This window comes from Adiantum capillus-veneris, chromosome 6 (assembly GCF_014529385.1).
Source record: "Adiantum capillus-veneris isolate H3 chromosome 6, ASM1452938v2, whole genome shotgun sequence".
NCBI lineage: Eukaryota > Viridiplantae > Streptophyta > Polypodiopsida > Polypodiales > Pteridaceae > Adiantum > Adiantum capillus-veneris.
In genome coordinates, this window is record NC_140936.1 from 72481645 (window position 1) to 72498558 (window position 16914).

The following is a 16914-nucleotide window of genomic DNA, read 5'->3' on the forward strand; positions in this document are numbered from 1 at the left end:
CCCAACAGCACACTCGCATATGTGTCTACCAAAGCATGGATTTTTTCACCAAAAGCCCTTGAATAGCAATTTGGTCATGAATTCTTTGCGCATATTGTCTTGCATTTTGGAAGGGACCTCTTTAATCATGTGCGAAGTCTAAATATATAGCTCACCGGAGTTTAGAGGGGCACAGGGGTTTCTGGAAACCAGCTATACGCGGCGAGCGTGGCAGCAGGCTATGGCTACCCACCTGGCGGCCAAACAGTGGAACTTGCATCCATTTTGATCTGACTCAGATCAATGGGGAGCCTGCAGGAGGGGAGACAAGCTCAAAATAAAGATGATCAAGCTTATATGGCGCCCAAGCAGGCAGGCGTAGCCGGTTTAAAGGCAGAGCTGCTGTCGAATTTGCGCTTCAAAAGCTTGTGGATGGAAGCGAGCGGCGCTCTTGGCGACCTGGGCACTTTCGTGCTTATCGTTGTCGCCCTCACGCTGGTGACGGGCTCGATCTAGGGACTACCCTCCTCTTCACGGGCGTCTACAACGTCGTGACGGGCCTGCTGTTTGGCGTTCCCATGCCCGTGCAGCCCATGAAGACAATCTCCGCTGTAGCGCTCACGCAGGGCGAGCATCTCTCAATAGCACAGACCATGGCTGCCGGCCTGTGCACCTCGGGGCTCCTCTTCTTTCTTGGCGTCACGCGCCTTATGGGCCTCGTGCAGCGCCTCATGCCATTGCCTGTGGTGCGCGGTATCCAGCTCTCGCAGGGCCTCTCCTTCGCCATAACTGCCGTCAAATATATCATGAAGGATCAGGACTTTGCCAAGAATAAGTCGCTTGGGAAGCGGCACTGCTTCGGTCTGGACGGCCTGCTGCTGGCATTATTCTGCTTCTGCTTCATCGTGGTAGTCACAGGAACGGGCGACAACTTGATCATTCATCATTCTGCAGGCGTTCACGATGAGGAGCGGAGGTGTGGCATAGACGAAGAAGAAGAAGAAGAGGGCAGGAGAGATAACAGGCCCGCCTTCCGCAGGTGGCTAGAATGGGTTCCTACTGCGATGGCAGTTTTCATGCTGGGCATCGTGTTGACATTCATAAGGAGGCCCAGGATAGTGGGGCATCTGAAGCTGGGGCCGACGACGCCGCGGGTGGTGCACATATTGAAGGAGGATTGGGAGAGGGGGTTTGTGAAGGCGGCAGTGCCGAAGATACCCCTCTCTATTCTGAATTCGGTGATAGCGGTGTGCAAGCTGTCGAATGATCTGTATCCGAACAAGAAAAGGCAAGTGACGGCGACGACGGTGTCGACGAGCGTGGGGCTGATGAATTTGGTGGGGTGTTGGTTTGGGGCCCTGCCAATGTGCCATGGGGCGGGGGGGCTGGCGGGGCAGTGGCGATTTGGGGCAAGGAGTGGGGCGGCGGTGGTGATGCTGGGGGCGGGGAAGCTGGCACTGGGACTGCTACTGGGCAACTCGCTGGTGACCATTTTGGCAGGGTATCCGTTGGGAATACTTGGCGTGCTGTTGCTGTACGCAGGGGTGGAGCTGGCGATGACAGTACGCGACATGACCGGGCGGGGCGAGTCATTTGTGGTGCTCCTGGCGGCGGCCATCTCTATCTCCGCCTCCAACGCTGTCATGGGCTTCTTGATTTCCCTCATCGTGCACATGCTTCTCACCCTCCCCGACATGCGCCCCTCCCACACCCGCCAATTCCTCGCCTCCCGCCTCCGTTTCCCCCGCGGGCCAAAACCCTGCCCTGGACCCCCGGCTGGCCCCCAACCCGTCTGAACACGTATAGCAAAAATAATACTTGGGGTGATTGTACAAATCATAAAGCCTCTCTTCTCGGCTCTTGGCACTAGCCCACCCTCACGACTAAGTAACACGGGGTATTGAAGGATGTGGGAGCGGTGGGATTGACGCATGGAAGTGAGACGAAAATAAAAAAGGTGCTCAGTCGTTAGATGCGTTCGAGTTTATGTTTTAGGTCCTAGTTTACTTTTCAACATTTTTGTATACTTTGTTTTCCCCCCTTGAACAACCAAATGTAGTGTGTGTGATTAGGGCACCAGCCTCTCTTGACGCTTGCCTAGGTTCAAATCACTTCCGTGCACCTAGCACTCAATTTTTGGTTGCTGTCCATCGCTCTAGAAATTCCCCCCATTCAACCACCTCTATTGATCCCATCGCTCGGAGGTCATTAAAGACCCTGTGCAACTTAGACAGGTGGCTAGCCCACACCCTGAAATGAAATGCAAGGTGCACCTTGCAAGAGAAATCTACAAGTGTGTGAGCTACGCTTATGTTCATTCCATGCAACGTGCTCTTGATCCATGGAGCATGCAAGAGAAAGGCTTATACAAATCCTTATTTGCGTCTAGCACAATCAAATCCATTACTCTTAAGTGATGCTCTTAGTACCAACTACTCAATGTTCTAAGTGTAGAAATATCAATACACCCCCAATGTCCTCCACTTCGCATAGTGCAAAACAAAGTTTCCTCCATTGTTGGCAAAGTGGCGGTATAATAATAATCAGGCTTTTTAATTATTTGTGTCTCTTACTTATAGTCTCCCTTTTCTCACATTCAAAATCTCTCTCTCTCTCTCTCTCTCTCTCTCTCTCTCTCTCTCACAGGAAAACTCAATTTCGCAAACATACACAACGCCCTTCAAGGTAGACTGAAATAGGAGATATTCCAAAATAGCCGCGTTTTTTCTCAATTTAACTCTATTTTCTTAAAAATTTTCAAGTGGATTTTCTCCTTTTCCCCCTCCCTTCAACCGACTGTTTTGATTTTTCAACTGGCTCAAGGGTAAGTCTCTCTCTCTAAATACTTTATTGAAGTGCAATGTCTCCCTTAATACACTAGTATTGTAAGACCCCTGATGGTGGGACTACCTTGGAATGCTGCCTTGGAATGATCCTCCCAACCTCCCTTCATATAGCCCCCTAGGCTTCATATTCCCTATCTACACTAGCAGTCGGCCCCTTACGCTTGGTCCTTGACCACTCGGGTTTATGCCCTTGGCATGACATTACTCCCCCTTTGGGAAGCGTTCTCGTCCTCGTCCTCGAAAACAAGAGTGATGATACACTAATGTGTTCCACATTGGCATCCTTCATGGATCTAGCTGTTCATTTGATTGAAACATGGTTCTACGGGTGTAATGGAACTGGCCTATGAACTTAGAGAATAGCGAAATTAAGAGAATTAGAGTGAGCAACTTTGAGAGCATAGAGGGTGAACTCAATTGGTAGTAGCAACTTAATCCTAACACTTAATTAACTAGGTATGAGCAATACTTTTACAAGAGCGAGAGTTTAGAGAATATGACAACAATTGAGGACCGGATTTATGTGGAGTCGGCCCCCCTCCAAAAGGCATTTGTATTATAGATTTTCTCATTAAGAGAGACTTCATACAATACAATCAATCTTAGCTTGAAAACAATCAAGAATTTGTGAGCATTATCAATTCTTTTGTTCCCTAAATCATTTGGGTGCATGAAGATGTAAAATTTAATGCAACAACTTGTGTTTAAAGCAACAATTAATATACCTTGCAATACAATTAATCTACTTGCATGAAGTAATCAATCTACTTGCAAAAAACCATTAGTCTTCTTGCAATAAGCATAACAAGCCTCAGTCCCAAGACCTCAAACACCTTCGAAGGTGGAGAGAGCTAGCAGGGAATGAGGGTAGGGAAGAGGAAGAAGAAGTATTTCATAGGAGAAAGAAAAAGTTCCTCACTTATCATCACTCTTTTTGCTTAGCATAATAATAGCATAGTAATAAAGATGGAGAAGATGACTAGCTTAAGCATTGAAGCATAGATCTTGGTTGCATTTGCATTCCATAGCCAAGAGTGTTGGTGTAGGCTCTCAACTTCTTAAGGAGCTTGGAGAAGGAGATGGAGCTCTTGCACCTTTCATAGCACACCATGAGAGTGTTTGTGAGTGTGTGTGGGTGAGTATACCCCCTAAGAAACCCCCTAGCTTGCTTGGGTCGACCCCCCTTGTAGCTCATGCTTGAAGCTCATTGGACCTCTCCAGGCCTAGCCAATCACAAGCAGGAGGCATTACAAGCAGCAAGGGTAGCCTTGGGACAAGGGTCCCTCTTTCCCCTTTGAGAGAGAGGACTTAATAAATGAAAAATCAGTTAATTAAATCTCCTAAATTATCATTGGACCCCTTGGGTGGCCAACCAATAGGCTTCAAGCACACCAAGAGAGCAACATGAGGAGGAACTTGACAAGTGTCCCTTTTTCTTTCTTTGTACCATGCATGCCTTGTGTGAGTGTGTGGGTGTTCTCTCTCATCCCCCCTCATGTAGGGCTCGCCCCCTCCTTGTAGGGATTGAATATTTGACTTTTTGAAACCTCAAACCCCTCATGCATAGGCCCAATTTCCACCACAAGCTTGGCCCTTAAGCACTTTAATCTTGGGCTGGGTTCTCACCTTAAGTACAACCCTAGCACCTCAAGCATGTGAAGCACCTCAACAATCTCAATCATCAAGCACCTTAAGCATCTCAAGCACCTCAATCATCAAGCACCTCAAGAACCTTAGTCATCAAGAATGACAAACAGGACAAGCACCTCGAGCTGGATCTGGCTCCCGCTTGAAGCTCAGCCCTAGCTTACCTAAGGTCAAAGGCCTTTTACACACATTATGGAGGTCTTCAATGAAGCTAACCCTAAGGTCTTATGCTCCATTGCTTAGCCTTGCTCTTTGATAGACCATCTCTCAGTTGGGCCCCTTTTCTATTGGCCCTCTGTTGAGATAGATCTATAAGCACATCTCAATATCTTAACCCTTGTTCCCGTTTATTCTCCCACATTAAGTGATCAGTTTAATATGAGAAATTCATTTGGGTTGGTTAGATATTAGTTTTTATGACATTACCTCTCTCTTGAAATCGAAGAGATAAAGCCTTAGTCATTAGCCAATTTTACTTAGGAGGTAGAGGATCCCTTTTTACCCTACGACATATTTCCAAGATGGATGACTAATCCATTTGGTGCTTGGGAGACATAGCTGCCGAAAGCATGTATGCTCTTTACTCCATTTCATTCTCCCAAAGTAGAGTGACAAATTCTACTTGGTGTTTGAGAGACGTCGTCATCACAAACGTGATTCTAAGCATGCATACTATTTAAATTTGTGCATAATAAACAGAGAATTAGTCTTTTAAGACAAAAATATTGGTCATTTAAAAGAAATTTGTACATTTGCTTACTCTAATGTAGGATTGTAAGCATTGACAAGGTTCATACTATCCTTAAGCTATGTTCTCCGCATGCATTTAGAATCTTTGAAAGGATAATTCTTAACTTAATAAGATACTGCTAGTAATCTTACCATTTCTTAATACCTTGTGTTCCTGTGGAACGATGAACATGGGTTGGAGCTCGTTTACTTCATCCTCGATCTCTAGTGGGTCTTCATTTATGGCCTCTATTGGTGGCTCTCCTTAATAAGGCTCGAATAGGCTCTCATGAAAAATGATATATATGAGCCAATAGTTGGGTAACTTTAATTGATAATCCATCTTATGGATGGGCTTGAAAATTTAGAAGGGGCCATAATATCTTTGTGTTGACCTAGCATAATAACTTTAATGTGCCTGAAGCCTATTGGTTGGCCACTCAAGGGATCCAATGATGATTTAGGAGATTTAACTAATTGATTTTGTATTAATCAAGTCCTCTCTCTCAAAGGGGTAAGGGGGACACTTGTCCTAAGGCTACCCTTGCTGCTTGTAATGCCTCCTGCTTGTGATTCGCGAGTCCTAGAGGGGTCCAATGAGCTTCAAGCATGAGCTAAAACAGCTAGTCAACCCAAGCAAGCTAGAGGGTTGCTTAGGGGTTATACTCACCCACACATACTCACAAACACTTTCATTGTGTGATATGCAAGGTGCAAGAGCTCCATCTCCTTCTCCAAACTCCTTGAGAAGTTGAGAGCCTACACCAACACTCTTGGCTATGGAATGCAAATCCAACCAAGAGCTATGCTTCAATGCTTAAGCTTGCCATCTTCTCCATCCTCATTGCTATGATATTATGTATGCTAAGCAAAAAGAGTGATGATAAGTGAGGAACTATTTCTTTCTCCTATGGAATACTTCTTCTTCCTCTTCCCTACCCTCATTCCCTCCTAGCTCTCTCCACCTTCGAAGGTGTTTGAGGTCTTGGGACTGAGGCTTGGGAATTCAATGCTTTCCACAAGTTTATGTTATGCTTATTGCAAGAAGTCTAATGGTTTATTGTAAGTAGATTAATTACTTCATGCAAGTAGACTAAGTGTATTGCAAGGTAGATTAATTGTTGCTTTAAACACAAGTTGATGCATAAAAGTTTACATCTTCATGCACCCAAATGATTTAGGGAACACAAGGATTGATAATGCTCACAAGTTCTTGATTGTTTTCAAGCTAATATTGATTGTTGCTATTAAGAAAAATCTCGGTGTATGAAGCTTCCATCTTTATACCTCCAAAGAGGTATCAAGGAACACAAAGATTGTATTGTACCAAGTCTCTCTTAATGAGAGAATCTATAATACAAATGCCTTTTGGAGGGGGGAATGGCTCCACATAGCTAACCCTCTCTCTTGCAAAAGTATTGCTCATGCCTAGTTAATTAGATGTTATGATTAAGTTGCTACTACCAAACAAGTTCACCCTCTATGCTCTCGAAGTTGCTCACTCTAATTCTCTTAATTTGACTATTGTCTAAGTTCATAAGCCATTTCCATTACATTGGCATCAATTAATTTGCCTTTGATGAGCCTTGGGGAAGTTTAAGAAGACCCAAATTTTTTTCTTTTTCTTTAAAGGATAAGGCTCTTTTGTACTTAATCGCAATAGCCCCTTGTTCCTTTATATTGAAGGGTAAGGCCCTTTTGTGCCTAGTGGCACGAGCCTCTTTTGCCTAATAGATGGATATAGCCTGTTTAATCTTCTAAAAAGATTCGTTTTGATCTCAGCTATACTCCTTTGCAATGAAGATCTTCCCAGGTACCTTAAGCTACAAGGGACTTTTGGATCTTCCGTCTTTAGCCTCGAAAGGTATATTCCCCTTAGAAGTATGTTCATGTTATTAGAGACATACTGTTGTTAGGGGGTAAGTACTTCTCCCATTTTGAGTGTTGATCTACTTCAAATCACATGCTTTTGCTAGATCAAGGATCATTAGTTTTGTTATTTTCCTTTTGGCCATCCGTTGGGATAGTAGGCCGACATAAGAGGGTTACTCTAGTTCTGATAGAGACTCTATCAGAAATTAGTGGTCATGGTAGGATTTCTATCCGATGTAATTAGATGTTGGCAAGCCATGGTCCTTTTATCATACTTTGTCTTTCGGTATACTATATATTTTGAAACATACTCTTGTATGTTCTCGTTTCTTGGTAAGCCAATACAAGTATGCTTCTATTCTTAGTAGAGTAAATTCGAATTCCTCTTTGCCCCGTATATGAAACGAGCATGGGAAGTGAGGAAGATATAGCCTATTGAGGTATGGAAGATAACCATTCTCTAACGTGAGTGGTTCTTTTTCTTGCATTTGTAAAGGCTATTATCATATCCCTAAAGTTTGGGTGAGAAACATATTTAACTATCATAAAAGATAGTTCATTGTAAGTTGCTATTGATACCGTATCTACCCTTGGCCATCTTGAAAGTGCATCAGCTACATGATTGTGCTTGCCAACAACGTGAGAAATGTAAAAATTAAATTGCAAAAAGAAACTCGCCCACCTCATTTGTTTGTCAGATAGCTTGGTTTGCATCATGGATGGAGTCCTCAAGAAGGACTTCCATGTGTCTACGGCATGTAAAACAGTTTGTAGTTCCTTGTTATATACGTCCAACATTCGCTCATTGGATTTGAGTCTTTGAATCTCGTATGCTATGGCATTCCCTTCTTGAAGAAAAGTTTTTCTCAAAGGCAATCATCTAGGCATTACATTGGACCTCAAATAGCTTTGAGAGATCCCGTAGTGTAAGCATAAGTTGAGAGATAAGTTTCTCTTTGATCTTTTTAAAATTATTTTGCTCTCTTTGCAGTCCATGTACACTTAACATTATTTTTCGTTAAGTTTGGATTAGGCCATCTTTTTATTACCTCTATCTTTTGTGGATCCATACAAATACCACCTTTAGAGATAATGTGACCTAATTATTGAATCTCTTGAAAAATTCACTTTTCTTTTGGTTAGAAGAAAGCCTAATCTCTCTCAAAACTTAACATTTCATGCTATTGCCTTTTGAACTACTGTTATCGAGCTTATAAACCTCAATAAGGAGGCTTATCAGGTAGTGAGATTCGTGGTAGAAGCTTTATTGCATGGCCATTGTCCCCTCATTGTAGAGATAGCTCACGGGCATATCATCAATAAAAACATTTTGGAAACCATTTAGGAATTTATACAACTCTAATTCCTCTTATTCCCATCTTTTTTTATTGTTACTGGTTGAAACATTAAATTCATTTATAGACTTTTTAACAAAAATTATGTATATGAAAATATAGATTTTCATTAACTTGTGAAAAGCATGCATATTTACAAGGGATAGGATTCTACCCGACTCATAAACATATATGTACATATCTCCTAGCATAGGAAAAACGAAAGCCTTTTGCTATGAGCATCCTCTTTTGGAGTTTGCAGCATAGAAACTCAATGCGACTCGTTGTGTGCATTTATTTGGGGACAAGCACGATAGACATGCCCTTGCTATCCACACTTGTAGCATTTGTTATCCTTAGGATAACACTCTAGCTCTGTTGGAGAGAGTCTATTCTTACCTTTGTAGATTCCTTTCTCCTTAGCTTTGTTATCGTTGTTTAGAGAGTTGCCTTTGGAGGAAGTTTGAGCATTATTCCTCCCTCTAGGCTCATTTTGATCCTTCACTTCCATGGGCTTAGAGTTTTTCTTAACCCCTTGCTGGAAACTGATTTGAGAGGCGACCATAGTATGGTGTATGACCACCAATATGGTACTAGGCCTTTAAGAGTTAATATACTCGGCCATCTCTTTAGAAAGAACCGCACAAAATTGTTGCTTTTTGCTCCCCAAAGTCTATCTTTTTGCAGACAGTGGCTTTGAGAAGTAAATCCCAAAACTTATCTACATACTTCTGGATAGATTCGTAGGGAGATATTTTCAAGCTTTGCCATTCCGTGAGGACATTTTCTTTAGTGTTGGTTTCCAGAAACTGTTTGATGATGGAGGCTCTTAAAGCCTTCCACATACTTGGAGATTATCTTTGGGCTCATAGGCTAGCACATCATTGACAAGCGGAGCTCTGGAAATGCATAGATACCTGACTCAGTTTAGACGACTTCGTGAAGTCCTCATCACCAAAGGCCGCATCAAATTGTTGGATGAAGACCAAGATATTGTTCGTAGCACCAAAGGTGCCATCATAGGTAAGGAAAGTTGTCAGACCAATGGTAGGACCAAGTAGGAGGCCAAGGGCCAAGGACTGAATGGCTCAGTACGGCTAGGATCCGAGGGCCAGGCATGAGTTAAGGGGACCTACTTGGAAAGGCCAAGGACTATAAGTAGGGAGGTTGGGACAAGAACCACATGCCAGTCTACCTTGTGGCCTTTCACTGGTATCAGAGTCAGGAAAGGGAGAGGCTATGCAGGAGGGGGAAAGGTTTCGCATGTATGCATTGTTGAGATGTAGAGAGAAAGAGAGAGAGACGAGACAAGAGACACACCATATACGCTCCCAAAGACTGATTCATATTGAGGACAAGATACAAATATATAGGTGAGACCAAGTTCAGTAGAGTAAGACATATATAGCTCCAACACCCCCACTCAAACAAAGGTCTTTAGCTTTGGATGAAAAAACCCTTGGGGAGTTCAAGGGAAAAACCCAAGCCCCTATACAATGTGAAAATATGAACCAGCGGTGATGATGTGAAAGTGACTTGTCATCTATGTACAAATATTCAAGTGACTTAGATATCACAATGTGCAAATGTGGAGTGTGCATAGTGCATGATACCTAAAAGATTACAATGTCATATGTACAAAGCTATTACAATAGCAAAGAAGCTAATCTAGAAAGAGTGAGGCCGAAGCAACTCCAAGCTCCAAGCGCAAGAGGATGAAACGTGACTCATTGAGGCCTTTGGTCAAAATGTCTTCAATCATCTGGTCACTTGGACAGTGTTCAACCATAATGGTTCCTTTGCGTACTTCATACCTGACATAATGATAATGGACAGCAATGTGCTTTGACTTATTATGTTGAACATAGTATTTTGCAAGACTAATAGCACTTTGGTTGTCACACCGCAAGGGTGTGCTAGAAAGAGGAGAGTGACCAATATCAACCAGCATTTGTCAAAGCCAAATCAACTCACAAGCTGCAAGTGATGCCGCAACATATTCTGACTCAGTCGTAGAAACTGCAACACAACGTTGTTTCTTGCTGGTCCAAGAAACAAGACAACCATTTATAAAGAAGCAATTTCCACTAGTAGATCGCATAGATAAATGTGAGCTTGCCCAGTCTGCATCTGTGTAACCCAAAAGAGGAAGAGATTGCATAGAATCCGATGTGAGTTGTCGTCGATAGACTAAACCAAAATCTGTAGTGCCTTTCAAGTATTTCAATACACGCTTTGCAGCAGACCAATGCTTAAGAGAAGGACATGCAAGATGTTGTCCATGATATTTAGCAACAAACAGAATATCAGGACGAGTGTTCATGCCAACAAACTGAAGACATCCAATCAAGTTAGCATAAGGTTGATTTGTGACAAGTTGACCGCCATTGTCAGAAGTGTTCTTCGTAGAGCTCGCAAGACAAGGTGTGTTGGCTGAATGTGCAGATTCCATACCAAATTTTTGAATAGTATTTGTAATAAACTTTTACTATCAAAGGAATAAAATACCTGTTGTACGGTTCCGTTGGATTTGAATGCCAAGACAAGAGTGAATCTCTCCAAGATCCACCATATCAAATGTAGAAGACAATTACTTTTTCACTTGCTGAAGAAATCCCAAATCATTGGAAACAAGGATCGTATCATCCACATAAAGAGCAAGAATCACAAAACTGCTACCTTGGCGTTTTATGTATAAGTTGGGGTCTGACGAGCAAGAGATGAATCCTTTAGAGGTGAGAAAAAGATCAAATTTTGTATACCAGGCTCGCGAAGCTTGTTTGAGACCATATAGTGCCTTATGGAGTTGAGCAACAAGGTCTTCTTTACCTGGAATAACAAACCCTTCTGGTTGTTCCATATAAATTTCCTCTTCCAAGTCACCATTAAGAAAAGCAGTTCGCACATCCATTTGATGAGCTTCTAAATCAAATTGAACAGCAAATGCCAATAAAACTCGAACACTTGTAATGCGAACAACTGATGAAAAAGTCTCTTGATAATCAACACCGGCTACTTGGGAGTAACCTTTTGCAACTAAACGTGCCTTGAACTTGTCAAAAGATCCATCTACTTTTACTTTTGTCTTATACACCCACTTACATTTAATAGTTGTACGACCAGGAGGAGGTAATTCAGTTAGTATCCATGTACCTTTAGAGATAAGAGAATCGTACTCCGCTTTCATAGCCTCTTGCCATTGATCCTTTTGCGGTGAAGAGATAGCTTCATCATAAGTAACGGGATCTTAGAAGTAGAAAAAACATTATCAACAATATCGTCATCATAAACATGACATGAGCCATGTTCAAAATCAATAGGCAGATCAACAAAAATATCAATATCATCATTGACAACATTTGGAATGGATGGTTGTGAAGAGGAAAGTTGCTCTATAGGAAGAGTTTCATCTTCTGAAAGAAATGGAAAAGCTTGAAGCAATGATTTAGTATCATCAGAATCATCCATGGACCATGAGCCTCCCATAAGCTGTTCGTTAAAAGTAGCATCACGATTCACAATTACTTTCTTGGAGGAAGGGTCATAGAATTTGTAGCCTTTGGAAGTGTCAGAATATCCAATAAAAATAACTTAAAGACCGGGAGCATCAAGCTTTGTTCGTGTTTCTTTGGGAACATGAATATAAGCAATACATCCAAAGGTTCGAAAATGAGATACAGAAGGAATGTCACCTGTCCATGCTATGATGGGTATCTTACCAGAGGGTGCAGTAGTAGAAAGATGATTCTGAATAAATGCTGCTGTCAAAGTAGCTTCAACCCATAAAACATGAGATAAGCCAGAATGAATCAGCATACATCTTACAACATTGAGAATAGTGCGATTCTTTCGTTCAGCAATACCGTTCTGTTGAGGCGAATATGGAATAGTGTGTTCATGATGAATTCCACTGTCAGCACTGTAACTCACAAACTCTTGAGAAACATATTCGCCTCCATTGTCACTACGAAGCTTCTTAAGGCGACGACCAGTTTGATGGTGCGCAACCTTGTGGAATTGTTTGAAAACAGATAAGGCTTCAGATTTTTGTTTAAGTAGAAATACAGTCGTATACCTTGAGAAATCATCAATGAAAGTAATGAAGTAGCGATATTGTGATCTCGAAGAAGGTAGAGGTCCACATATATCAGTATGAACAAGATCCAATATGTCATGAGAATGAGTTGTATTTGAAAGAGGAAAGGGTTTACGATTGTGTTTCCCAAGAGCACAAAATTCACAAATTCCCATATGGGGATGGGCTTTAAGATGCATGCCATGAACAAGATCACGACGTTGAAGATCAAGGAGTTTTGAGAAATCAGCATGAACAAAACGGTGATGCCATACTTTGAAATCATGATCACCTGGAGCAGTGACAATATTTGCTACAGCATCATTGAGAGAGAGAGTTCAAATAAATTACCGTTTCGAGGAGCAGTGGCTATAGTCTGTCCATCTTTCTCAATTCGGCATTTGGTATGATCAAATCCAACAAACAGACCAAGATCAACAAGTCTAGCAACTGAAAGAAGATTACGTTGAAGATCTGGTACATGTAATACTCCTCGCAAAATTCGAGTGGAAGAAGATAAGGTACCAAGATATAAGTCTCCAATACCCTTTACTGGACAAGTAGTATCATCAACAAGATAAACAACACGTTGAACTGGCAGTGGATGATAGTTATGGAGCCACTTAGACTGATATGTCATATTTCTTGTAGCACCAGAATCAACAATAAAAAGTGATCCATCACGTACATGAAGTATTCTGTCTGGAGCAACTGAACATGTGGTACAATGTTGTTTCGATGTTTAGTAGCATATGCTCTATTCCGATCTGTGTCGAATCAACGCTTATAGCACATATGAGTGTGATGATCAGATCATCCACAATATTCACAAGAAGAAGAAGAAGAGTCTCTAGATAAACATGGTTGTTTTGTGGTAATATTGTGTTCTTCATCATATTGACGTGCCCAACAATCATCTTCAGTATGACCATTTCTGTTGCAGTAAGAACATTGCTTATTAGGAAATTTGAGACGAGAGAAAATATTACCGCGACGGCCACCTCTGCGGTTTCCTCGTTGAAATGGATGCCTTCGAGAATAAAAAGCACGTTCCATCTGTTGTGACTCAGTCTCCTCTTGTGAAATCATAGCTGTATCGTGGCCAGCATTCCGAAGTTCTTGACGTTGAGAGTATTCAATTAAAGACATGCAGGCTTGGTCGAAATCAAGACCATCTTTATTAGAGAGAATAGTAACAATGTTATCATAAGAAGAGTCCTTGACCGTATCAAGGAGAAGTGTAATCAGTTGCTTTTGTGGAACAAGATCACCGACAGCAGCAAGTTGATTAATAATAGATTTGAAAGATTCAATATGTCCCGTCATGGCAGTACCAACTTCATATTGTAACTTGTTAAGCAACCCTCTCAAATAAAGTATTTCTGTAACAGATTTCTTCTGAAAGTTTGCAATAAGGTACTTCCATACGTCGTGGGAAGTAGGCAGTTCATACATATCAAGCAAAAGGGAATCAGTAAGTGCAGAAAGAATATACCGACGAGCTGCTTTATCACGTCGTTGCCAATCTGTATAGGCAACATTCCAATCTTCAAATATAGGTCCTTCAGTGATAAGCACATTATCATTATCCGTATCAACAGGCTGAGGCGGACAAACACGATTTCCAAGAACAACATCGGAGAGTTCATCGCCTTCAAGAATTAACAACATCTTTGCTTTCCAGCCTGGAAATCCTTGACCTTGGAAAGGAGGAACAGAACGCTGGCTAGAAGGAACGCCGTTGACGAGAATATTCATAGCCATATCTTGTTGCGAGAAGACGTATAAGATAAGATCGTAGAATCTTCACACCATATATGGTGAAGGCCGCAATTGAGAATGAGAGAGATATGAGTACTGCATTCTGTCAACGATAAACGTAAGAAGGATGCTCAAGGAACGTCCAAAGATGTGAGAGACGTCACCCAGAAAAGGCAGGGTAAAGGAGACGTTAATAATAAACGAGTGCTCAAAATAGAGTGGCGTGAGACGCAAGATTGACGGCCACAATACGAATAGAAAAAAGCTAAATCTTCTCGAGAAAGTTAACGCCAAAATAAGAAAAACGATCGCGGATGCTTCACGAAGAAGTAGGACGAAGAAAGCTGCGTCAAGCTCAATTGCAATAAAAACAGCATAACTTTCTGCTACGAACTCCGATTGACGCAAACCTAGAACTCAAATCGAAGAGCTTGAGGAGACGAACAAGTTTTGGATGAAAATAGCCATTGCGCTACGCTCCATTGCGCTTTTCGCGTTTCTCCAAATTTTGAGCAGAACATCAAGAAAAATTGAGATGAAGTTCAGGGTGTCATCAACAAGAAAACGTAATCAACGATTAGATTGATTAGAAATAAACGCCACATAAAACACTAATCATATTCTTGTTAACACAAAACAACCACAATTAACAAGAATCAACGCTCAAAAATAAAATTTGTAGCAATTTTGAATCTTACATGCGAATCGCATACACATACTGTTGTGTCACCATGAATTGAATCGACGTGTGATCATTACCGCTCTGATACCACATTGAGATGTAGAGAGAAAGAGAGAGAGAGACGAGACAAGAGACAAACCATATACGCTCCCAAAGACTGATTCATATTGAGGACAAGATACAAATATTGTTACCATATACATGTGGTAGTGATGTGTGTGAACACACTAGGACCGCCGGGGCATTTTTTCCCTCTTTAGGAGGTTTTTTCCCCCGTGCATTGTATATACGCCCATCACTCTAGGGCTATCTATCTTTCCATTGCACACTAAGTAACACACTCTCTATTGTGTGCCTTGAGCTTCCTTCGTCTTCTCCAAGCTGTGTGTGTTTCTCTGCAACCCTAATTCCAACAATTGGTATCAAAGCAGGTCACGTCCTCCCGGGCTTAGTCGCCAGCTGCTCCAGCACATGCCTGCTCACTTTCTCCGATTTCAGTGAGCTTTGGCGAGCATTCGCAGGTCGACAAATTTTCGCTCAGAATTTTGATTTGGGCTCATTTCGGCCTCCGTTTCCACTACGGGCAGTACTGCACAGGCTATTTCATCATTTTGTGCAGATTTTCTATCAACGCCGTTTTCTGCATAACAGGTGCCTTATAGTCTTCTACGGTTTGTGCTATATAGCACAAGTTGTTCCCGCTCCATTTCTCCTGTTTTCGGGCAGTTTTCACATCAGGTGCAGCATTTACCATGGCTGACAACAACAACACAGATGTGTTCAAGATGTTTGCTGCTGAGGACAGGTTGGATGGGGACAACTACCCTATGTGGGCTTATATGATGCAACATGTTCTTGTGTCAAAAGGTGTCTGGAACATTGTGCAAGGCATTGATGTACGTCCTCGTTCTGAAGATGTAGGCGATGTTGAGGATGTTGCAGGTCTTGCTGCAAGGATTGTAGCTGTTAGAGTTGTTTTGCCTACGACAGAACAAGCTCGTTGGGATGTTAAGGATGCGCAGGCTCATGCATTGATTGCGTTGTCTGTGAAGCGCACCATTATTCCTCACATCTGTTCAGCAAAATCTGCAAAACAGGCTTGGGATATTCTAGCAGGTCTTTATGCAAGCCGCAATGAGGCTAAAATTGCTTTGCTGCGTAAAGAGCTAGAGTCGAAGATTATGCATGAGGAAGATGATATGGACACTTTCCTTGCTAGTGTCAAGGATATCAATGAGCAACTCATTTCTGTAGGTGAAGTCATTTCGGACAGTTCCCTTGTGCAGACTGTTCTTGATGCCTTACCAGATTCCTACCAGACTTTTGCTAGTACTTGGAGACTCATGACCCAAGGAAATCCTGAAGTTGTCAAGTTTGATGCATTATGCACATTGATGTTGCAAGAGTCACTTTCTAGAAAAAACAGGACTAGGCAGCGTGCAGTTGAACAGGCTTTTATTGCTTCTCAAAGAAAGGGTGGTAACAGTAATGCAGCCACTTCTTATGGTTCTGCTGCGAGTGGCAAAAATTCTGTTCCTAATGCTTCTGGTGGCAGCACTTCGTCTGGCAATTCTGGTGATAAGGGCAAAAAGAAGATGCGTTGCCATTATTGTAAAGCCAATGATCACTTGATCAAGTCGTGCCCTAAGTTGAAGGCCAAAGAGGCTAAGAAGAAAGAGGGTGGTTCCACTGCAAATGCTGGTTCCACTACAAATGCAGTTATTGTTGAGTCTTCTTTGAAAGGAGATTGTGATGCTGATGTTGATGCAGAATGGGCTTTTAGCGCAAAGTGCACTTACAATCTTGCTATCCATGATGCATGCTTGTCAGTTGCTGCAGATTCACATGTGTGGTATTTCGACAGTGGTGCTACAAAGCACATTACCTCACATCGTGAATTGTTTACCTCTCTCGAGTCTGTCCCTCATGGGAATTCAGTCACTTGTGCCAACAACTCCTCTTATCCAGTTCAAGGAGTTGGAAAGATTG

At 42.2% G+C, this 16914-nt stretch overlaps 1 pseudogene; it reads left to right on the plus strand.

Annotated features, from left to right (window-relative positions):
* Positions 1-205: 205 nt before the first annotated feature.
* On the plus strand, positions 206-2546 carry LOC147455683 (molybdate transporter 1 pseudogene; annotated as a pseudogene).
* The last annotated feature ends 14368 nt before the right edge of the window (positions 2547-16914 follow it).